This window comes from Condylura cristata, unplaced genomic scaffold (assembly GCF_000260355.1).
Source record: "Condylura cristata isolate star-nosed mole 26May11 unplaced genomic scaffold, ConCri1.0 scaffold00025, whole genome shotgun sequence".
In the NCBI taxonomy this organism is placed as follows: domain Eukaryota; kingdom Metazoa; phylum Chordata; class Mammalia; order Eulipotyphla; family Talpidae; genus Condylura; species Condylura cristata.
The window spans coordinates 29,127,376-29,135,340 of record NW_004567126.1 but is presented as its reverse complement, the minus strand read 5'-3'; positions in this window follow the sequence as shown (position 1 = coordinate 29,135,340).

Below are 7,965 nucleotides of genomic sequence, written 5' to 3'. Positions count from 1 at the left end.
CTGGGGACCCGCCCCCCGGTGCCCGGCTGCGACCCCAAGCTGGGCAGGGCCTGGCGGCGGTGCGGCCCCCCGCGGGGGTCTCCGACGGGGAACCGGCGGCCGGGACTGCCACTCCCAGGCCCCAGAGCCGCCGGGCCCTCTTGCCCGGGACGCCGCCCCCTAGACCGAACTAGGCCCGGGGTGACCTCAGCATCCCACCGCACGTCATCTCCCTAAGGCAGATCCCGCAGCCGGAGCCTGCTGCAGCTCGCCACCTCCTCGCCGGGGCAGGGTCGACGCCCCTTTCATAAGCAGAGGCCGCAGCTCTGCCCCCCAGACGAGGAGGGCGCCCCCAGGTCACCCCTCCACAACTGCGAGCCCACCGCCGACCTGTGTTACTCATCTTCGGCCTGTCAAACTCGGGTCTCGCCAGTTGCGACCTTCCCACCGCGGGCCCTGCCCAAATTTAAGCTGCCACCCTGCCCGAGCTGTCGCGACTACCCAGGCACTAAGCAGCCACCCCCTCCCAGTAGAATACAGTGTAGGCCTTGAGGACCCCGAGACAGGGTGTCCAGCCCCTGTGGTCGGGGCTCCCCATGGTATTCTGCGGGCCCTTCTCGCTTCCTGGCACCGGGAAACACTCATGCAACGCGTTGTGAATGTGTTGGTGTCCTCTCCCTCTCCCCTACACTCTATTCTAGCCATGACCCACCCAGACTCAAGCTCCCTTTCGGGAACCGCCCTCAGCAGGATCTGTGCCCACCCAGGCTGGTCAGGACTGTTCTGTGTCTTATTCCAAGCCCCTGCCCAGCCCCTTGACCCTCTAGGTAATGCACCCCCCCACTGGAGCTATTTTCCTCCCCTAAAAATTGTGGCCCCGCCCCTGTTGTTCTGCTGTCTAGACATGTCCCCGACCCTACGCCTGAGCCCTGCTCCAGGTATCCAAACTAAAACTGTTCTGTTTTTCTCTATTCTCCCTTCCCTCAAATTCAGCCCCTGGATTAAGGTGCCTTTGGGGCTGAAAACCACAGTCCCCGCCCCTACCCTAGTCTCCCCAGTGAAGCTTGATCCCCTCCCCATTTCTTAATATATTTTGAGGGAGGACAACTTAGCTAAAAAAACCAAAACACACCATCCTCCCTTGGCACAGTCAGCCGGCCACCAGGTTGGGGACAGGGCACGAAGGGGACGCTTTGAAATGAAGGTGTTTGGGTGGGCTGCCCTGGGGACACAGGATTTGCACCCCGGAAGCTGATAGAGTCCCCTGGGGACTGTTCTGGCATGGTGCGTGTTGTCCCCGGGATGCATTGTAGGCTGATAATTGTGGGGTGTCACGACCTTTGATGTCGCTGCTCCCTGTTTTGGTGATACCGGGTGGTCTTTGAGCAGTGGCGGTAGCTGTGCTGGCACTTTGCGTAGCGAGCGAGCCGACTGCCCCGGAGGGCTCTCTTAGGGGCAGGCTCCTCCCTAGACGCGAGGGCCGGTCCTTGGCCAGCTCTTGGCTCAAAGGATGAGTGCTCCTCCGTGTCTCGCCAGGCTGTGCTGGCCGGCTTCTCCTGGGACCATTTCCGGGCAAATCCCGGAGTCCGTGCAGGAGTGGTGGCTGTTGTGACTGGGAGGACAACCAGCAGGCGGTCACAGAAGCCTGAGGAGCCCTGGGGTGTGGAGCCCTCTCTCTGCAGGAAGTCTCCCTGATGGTGTTTCTAGGGCTGCTGACTAAAGGGCTTTGCATAAGGAGATAAAAGGCCTGTGGAGGTCAAGAATGTGGGTGGTGTGGGACCTATGCCCAGTGGCACTGGAGCTGAGGGCGCAGTCATTCTGTTGGGGGGGCCATTCCAGGGGCATCTGGTAGCATGGCCATTACAAGACTTGGGCTTCTGGGAGCCAGCCAGGTCACAGCGCCCTCCTACTTCCTCTCTGGGCAGAGCTGCTGGCCGGGGCCACTGCCGTGTGTGGAGACATCTGTGTCCTGACTGGGATGCCCCTGACATTAAGTGCTGGGGCCCAGGATGCTGCTCAGCACCCCACAGTGCCCAGCCTATACCCTCCTGCCCCCCGGGGAGTTACCTACCAGTGTCAGAAGGACCAAGGAGACGGGACCCTGGACTCGACCCAAACCGTGACTCCGCAAGGACAGGGACTCTGCATGGGGCACTGGCAAGAGTGGGGCCTGAGAATGCCAAGTCGAGGGGTGCTGAGGGCTGGCTCCACTCTGGGGTTAACCAGGGAGCCAGTGGTCCTGTGGTGGCCTCTCCTGTCCTGGGTTTGGTTGCTGCCCATCACAGCCCTCTGGCCTGTCAGCCCCACCTTCGTCACCCTGCCCACCTCTTGCTCCACCTTCCTGAGGCTTCACCACTTTGGGGCTGCCCCATGCTCCTTCCTTCAGTGGACAGATGCTTGTCGGGCCCCGGGACTCGGCACACACCCACCCCACCCCCCCGCCCCCAAGCTGGCACTAATACCCCTGACACCATACGCCCTGTGTCCTCCTCAGGTGGCCACTTTCTCCTGCCTCAGGCCCCTCACTGGTGACTGGGATAAGAGAGTGCACTTTGCCTTCTACCTGGCCTTGCTTCACCTGGTGATGCGACCATTTTGCACAATAAAGGTGCCTTGCTCCCCTGGGTATAAAGAAGTACATTGGCCAGTCCACTCTCAGGCATCCTGCGCTGGCCCTTCTTTCTCTTACCTTGTTTATGTGCTTGAATTTTGCTGGCAGCAGCTTTACTCAGAGTTCTCGTGCATACGTTCTACCTGCGTACAATGTACAGCTCACAGTTTCCAGCACATTTCCAAGGCGGTGCTGTATTTCCAGCATACTCAGTTACCCCAGAAAGCAGCCCTGTCCTTATCAGCACCCTCTCTCCCCCGCCAGCCCCTGGCAGCCGCAAGCCCCCGTCTGCCTTGGACATGCTTGTCCCGCACAGCTCACAGCGATGCGCTTGGCACTGTATGGTCTCTTCCTCCTGGCTCCTCCCGGGCATCCAAGTAACATGTCAGCTCCCCTCCTTTTCGTGACTGAGTGGTAGCCCAGTGCGTGGGTGGACACGCGTGTCTTCCTCAGCTAAGACACACAGGCCGTCCCTCCCTTCTGTGACTGGAAACAGCTGCTCAGAACTGCTGGGCGAGGGCTTCTGGTCTTTCACACGGACTCAACACATCCTTGGTCCCCTGCATGCCCGTGGTGGTGCGCCCTCACCCTTAAGCTTCTTGTCCTCAGTTGCTGTTGGTGCCCAAAGCTGGATTCTGAACTCTGGGCCTTCATGTGGCTCCCACCCATGAAGTCAAGGTGGGGTGCAGCAGGAAGCACCCAGCATGCTCAGGGCAGCCGTGGGGTGCTCCCCCCAGCGCTGCTGACAGTAGGGTCTGCCGGTCTGGGGAAGCGGGACTGGGAGGCACGTCCGGACGCCCGGGGTGGTCAGCTGATCCTTCCCAGGCAGAGCCCCACCCATCTCCTCCAGCCTGACTGGGCTTTTCATCCCATCTCCCACATTCTGTATTTCATAGCTGCCCGCTTCCTCGCCTGCGTGCCTCCTGGTCGCTCTGGTACCAGAAGGTGTCCACCCTCGACCTTGGCCACCCTCGAAGCACGATCTGCCACCGGCCCCGCAGCAGCCCTGCAGGCCTGCCTCCAGTACTCCTTACAGCCTCCCCAGCCTGCACGGGGGCGAGGAGAGCTATCTTGAAAGCAGCAGACCGCTCCTGGCAGCCCCTCCCTCTCTCAGTACAGGTTCTCAGGTTAGATGGAATCCAGGACCCTCTTGCAGGGCCTGAAGGCTGCTATGACCCAAGTCAGCTGCCCTGAACATGGTAGGCCCTTCTGTTGCACCCCACCTCGCCTTCATGGGTAGAGACCACAGGGGGACAGTGAGGCAGACCTAGGAAGCACTTTCTGACACTCAGGGGCTGAGCACCCTGTCATGCGGTGTGCCGCGGGCACCGGTCCTCATGGGCTTAATCTGGTCGCCTTAAAGCCCTGTCCACCTTAGGAGTCTGCCCTGGGCAGGAGTCACAGTCACCGCTGCATGAATGACTGCAAACCCTTGGGGTGCCACCTGCAAGTTGGCCTTCCTTTTCCGGGGTGTCATAGCCTCTGGGCTGCTGCAGACTGAACATGTCACCAAGTCAGGAGGGAGGGAGGGAAAACCCCTCCAGGGGGAGGGGAGGGAGGCTGAACCTTGAGGACCTAGACGGCTTTCCCGGCTGGAGCAGCTTCTCGCCTGCTCGCCTGCGCGGGGCCACGCGCTGGAGGACAGCCAGGCTCTGCTGCCTGTCGGAGTGGGGGTGAGCGCCGGTGACTCACACCAGCTCCTCACACCTTTGTTCCGCCTGACCACACCTATGTCTCACTGTCTTAGAGGGGAGGCGTCCCTGGCTCTCCGTGCTCCCTCTGCAGGTGGGACCATTGCCTTCAGCTGGCACAGGCTGGGGTCTCGTGCGGAGCTGCTACCATCAGGCGAGGGCCAGCTCTGCCACACCCTTGGCCTCGTCACCTACCCCAACCTGACCTGAAGGTCACTGGGCAGCAGTAGTGGCCGTGCCCACAACCTGTGTGCGCAGCAGGAAGCAGGTACCCCAGGACACGCGTGCCCGCCAGGACCAGCCGCCACTCCCAGCAGGCCTCCTGGGCCTGTGCTTAGCTGTTTCACAAACGTCATCCCTCTCACAGCAAGGCGTGGTGTGAGCCCCATTTTTGAGGTGAAGAGATTTAGGGTCAAAGTGGTGCAGCTGCTCACCCAGAGCTTTGTGGCCAGCAAGGGTTGACGTGGGGACTCAAAGCCGGGTCTGGGCTGTGGGGACTGAATGCGAGCTGGGCAGGGCAGGGCAGGGCAGCTTCTCCAGCCTCCTGTATGCAGGGGCAGAAAATAGAGCGACTCCCTTGTTCTGACCGTCTCCTGGGAGTGAGGTGCCTGGCCGCGGCGGGGCCCCCTTGCCTCTCCCGAGAGATAGGGGGGGCACATAGAACCATCCAGGACCTGGTGAGGTAGAGCCCATGGAGTGCTTCCCGCTGTGCCTGCCGGGCGGGGCGGGGCGGGGCCGGGTCTCTGATGTCGTCTAGTCCCCGTGTGTTCTGACAGTCCCTGCCAGGGAGGCTCCTGGAGCGTCAGGAGCCCGTGTAGGAAGTGGTGGGGTGGGCTTCTTCCCCTTCCCCTTTCCATATCCCATGTGGGTGCAGGTGCCACCCAGCCGCTCACTGAGGGCTGCGCAGCTGACACCCCCCCCCCAAGGCTGGCATTACCCTCACCGCAGGGAATAAAGGGACGACACAGCGGGGGTGCCCCCCTGGGTTTGAGTGGGTGGGGCCAGGAGTGCGCCCGAGCCTCAGCACCACCAGCACAGCCCCCATGTCAGCGCTGAGGGCTACCAGGTAGACCATTTTGCAGCGCCCCATCCCGACCACACAGGACATTGAGTCACCGGCCATCCACAGCTTTGTTTTGTCTGGCTCCTTGTCACGCCTTACAAAATCTAGTGGGAGCTGGCTTCTTAGGATGAACAAGACCTTGAAGGACCCGAAGTCTGGCTGAGCATTTCTGGAAACAAGTGTTAAAATCGTGGAGACCTTAGGGTCTGTTTGAACCCCAGGGCGCAGGGGGAACAGCCCTCAAGGTGCCCGCTGGAGGTGTCGCCTGCTGTGACCTCATTCTGCATCACCCCCATCCTGCCCAGACAGGTCCCTCCTGAGAGTTGCTTCCTCATTTGTCGGGTGGGGGTGGGGTGGCTCCCGCCCACACTGTGGGCTCTGGGGGCATCTCTCCAAGGGTCAGGACGCCTGCTGTGGTGTTCCACTTGTGGGAAGGCCTGTCTCTAAGATCCGTCGCCTGAGGCTTCAGCTGGTTGGGACACGGCAGGCGTCAGCCCTGCGTTGTTGGCACCAGGGCCGGCACAGGGGCTCATGGGCTCTCTCAGGTGTCCCTGGGCCGGGCCTGGCGCCAGTCTCTGATTGCAGACACGCATTCTGGTGGAGGGTGGTTTGAGCACTGGGAGATAAGTACACCCCTTGCCCCCACCTACGTGATGCCAAGTGTATCCCAAGGCAGGACCCCCATGTATGCCCCGCGATATCTCCCAGTCCCCGGGGACAGAGTTGCCCCAGTGAAAAATACCAGGATAGACAGTGACCCAATATTGAGGTACCCAGTGAGCTATGGACCTCTAGGCCCCTGTGGGTGGGCAAAGTGGGCGAGGGGCCAGCGGGGGCCTCAGGAGGGTGCAGCAGGGCTGTTGGGTGACCGAGTTAGAGGTGAGGGCCCTGCTGATCAACGCCCAGGACCTTTTCATCCCCTGTGAGTCAGCCTTGAATTCAGCATAGGGATGAAGGTGCAGGGGCGCACCCGACACGAGAACCTAGCCTGAGTCACTAGGGGACCTCATCGCTGACCTGTCAGTGGTAGGTCTTGTCCATCTCCCAGAGGAGCAGGTCAAAGCTTGAAGGCTAAAGGCTTGTCCAGAACAGGGGCACAAGGCCTGTCTCCTGTGTCTTCATTCGAGGGGTCTCCGGGTGAAAACGCAGGTCCCTCTCTAGGGGAGACCCATGGTGGCAGTGCCCTGCAGAGGCAAGCTGGGTCACTAAAAGTCCCAGAGCACAGACAGCAGCCTGCAGGCGGCACAGGACCTGCTGTCAGCAGGCAAGCGCCCCTCTCACTGCCTCTTCCCAGCTCTGTGCTCGGCTCAGAATCTGCTCTGAAGCCCCTGTGTTGAGCCTCGGTGACAGCTCATTCACAAAGAAATGGCTCTTCGCCATTTTGTTAGGAAACTTTGCAGACATGGCAAAGGTGGCAGACTGTCTTGGGGCAGCGCTAGGTGTGCCCCGTACCAGGGCTTCCTGCAGAGAGCTGGCGTGGGGGGGTCCTCTCCCCGCTGGCATAGAATAGGTGGCAGTCACAAGACAGGAACTGAAGTACAGAAATGGCCAGGCAGAGAAACAGCTTCCTTCCTCTCCTGCCCCATCCTCGGGTTCCTCTCCCCAGCTCTGAGACCCTCCCGCTGCCATCGTCTCCCAGGGCCAAGTGCTGGGCCCAGGAGTCAGGCCCTCGCGACGAGGCCGCTCACCCTAAGTGCTGCTTTGTACTCGGGGTGTCCACACGCCTCCTGTCCTGGAGGAGCAGATTCGCAGATGCAGAAACAGCACCACAGAGGATGTTTATTTTCAGATGTTCATGCCGGTCGCCAAACTGCCTGCCTTGGAAACCGAACCGTTCCGGTTCCTGCCCACAGGCCCGCCACGGGCTGCCCTCCCTGCACTCCCCTCCCTGGGCGTGTCACCTAATCTCAGCACCCAGCTCTAGGTGGGAAACCGCGTCGCCGACAGCCGTGGGTTCGCAGCTGTCTGCCTGTAGGTGGAGGCATCGCCTTCCGGGCAGGCTTTGCTGCATGCAGCAGGCACTTTTCCAGTTGTTCCTGTTTCTCACGAGATACTCGTGGCGCGTTTTCCTTCCCAGCACGTCTCATTTCTGTGGATAAAGCCGCAGCCTGTCCGCTCGCTCGCTTGCTCTGTGTTTTTGAGCAATGCATCAAGACATCGTGAGAGAAAGACCGTTGTAGGAGCCGCCCAGAAGTCCGGCCACCGAGTGGTTGGAGGGTTTGTTGCGGGGTCCGGAGAGTGTTAAGTGGGTGAACGCGAGGCCTCGCTCACATTTGTCCACGACACAAGTTCGTGGCTGTGAATTCTCACCGTTACATTCTGCTTGTTTCTCGTACCTTCGTCTCTTCGTGCCCTCTGCCCCTTCCCTGCTTTGGCCCTTTTCTTCCCCCTCAGAATTCGCACATTGCTTAGCAGGAGCGAGGAGTTTGCAGTGTTTGGCATTGTCGGGCCATCTCCTCTGTAAGGGCCCCAACTTGCCTGTCTCCCGACGTGCTTTCCTGCACACAGCCCCTCAGATTCCTTCCATTTTAGCTGTCAGCATTTTGTCTCTCCTCATAAATTTATAAACGTATACAATTACAGTTGTAAATATGTATTTATAAATACATGAACTTAGAGGT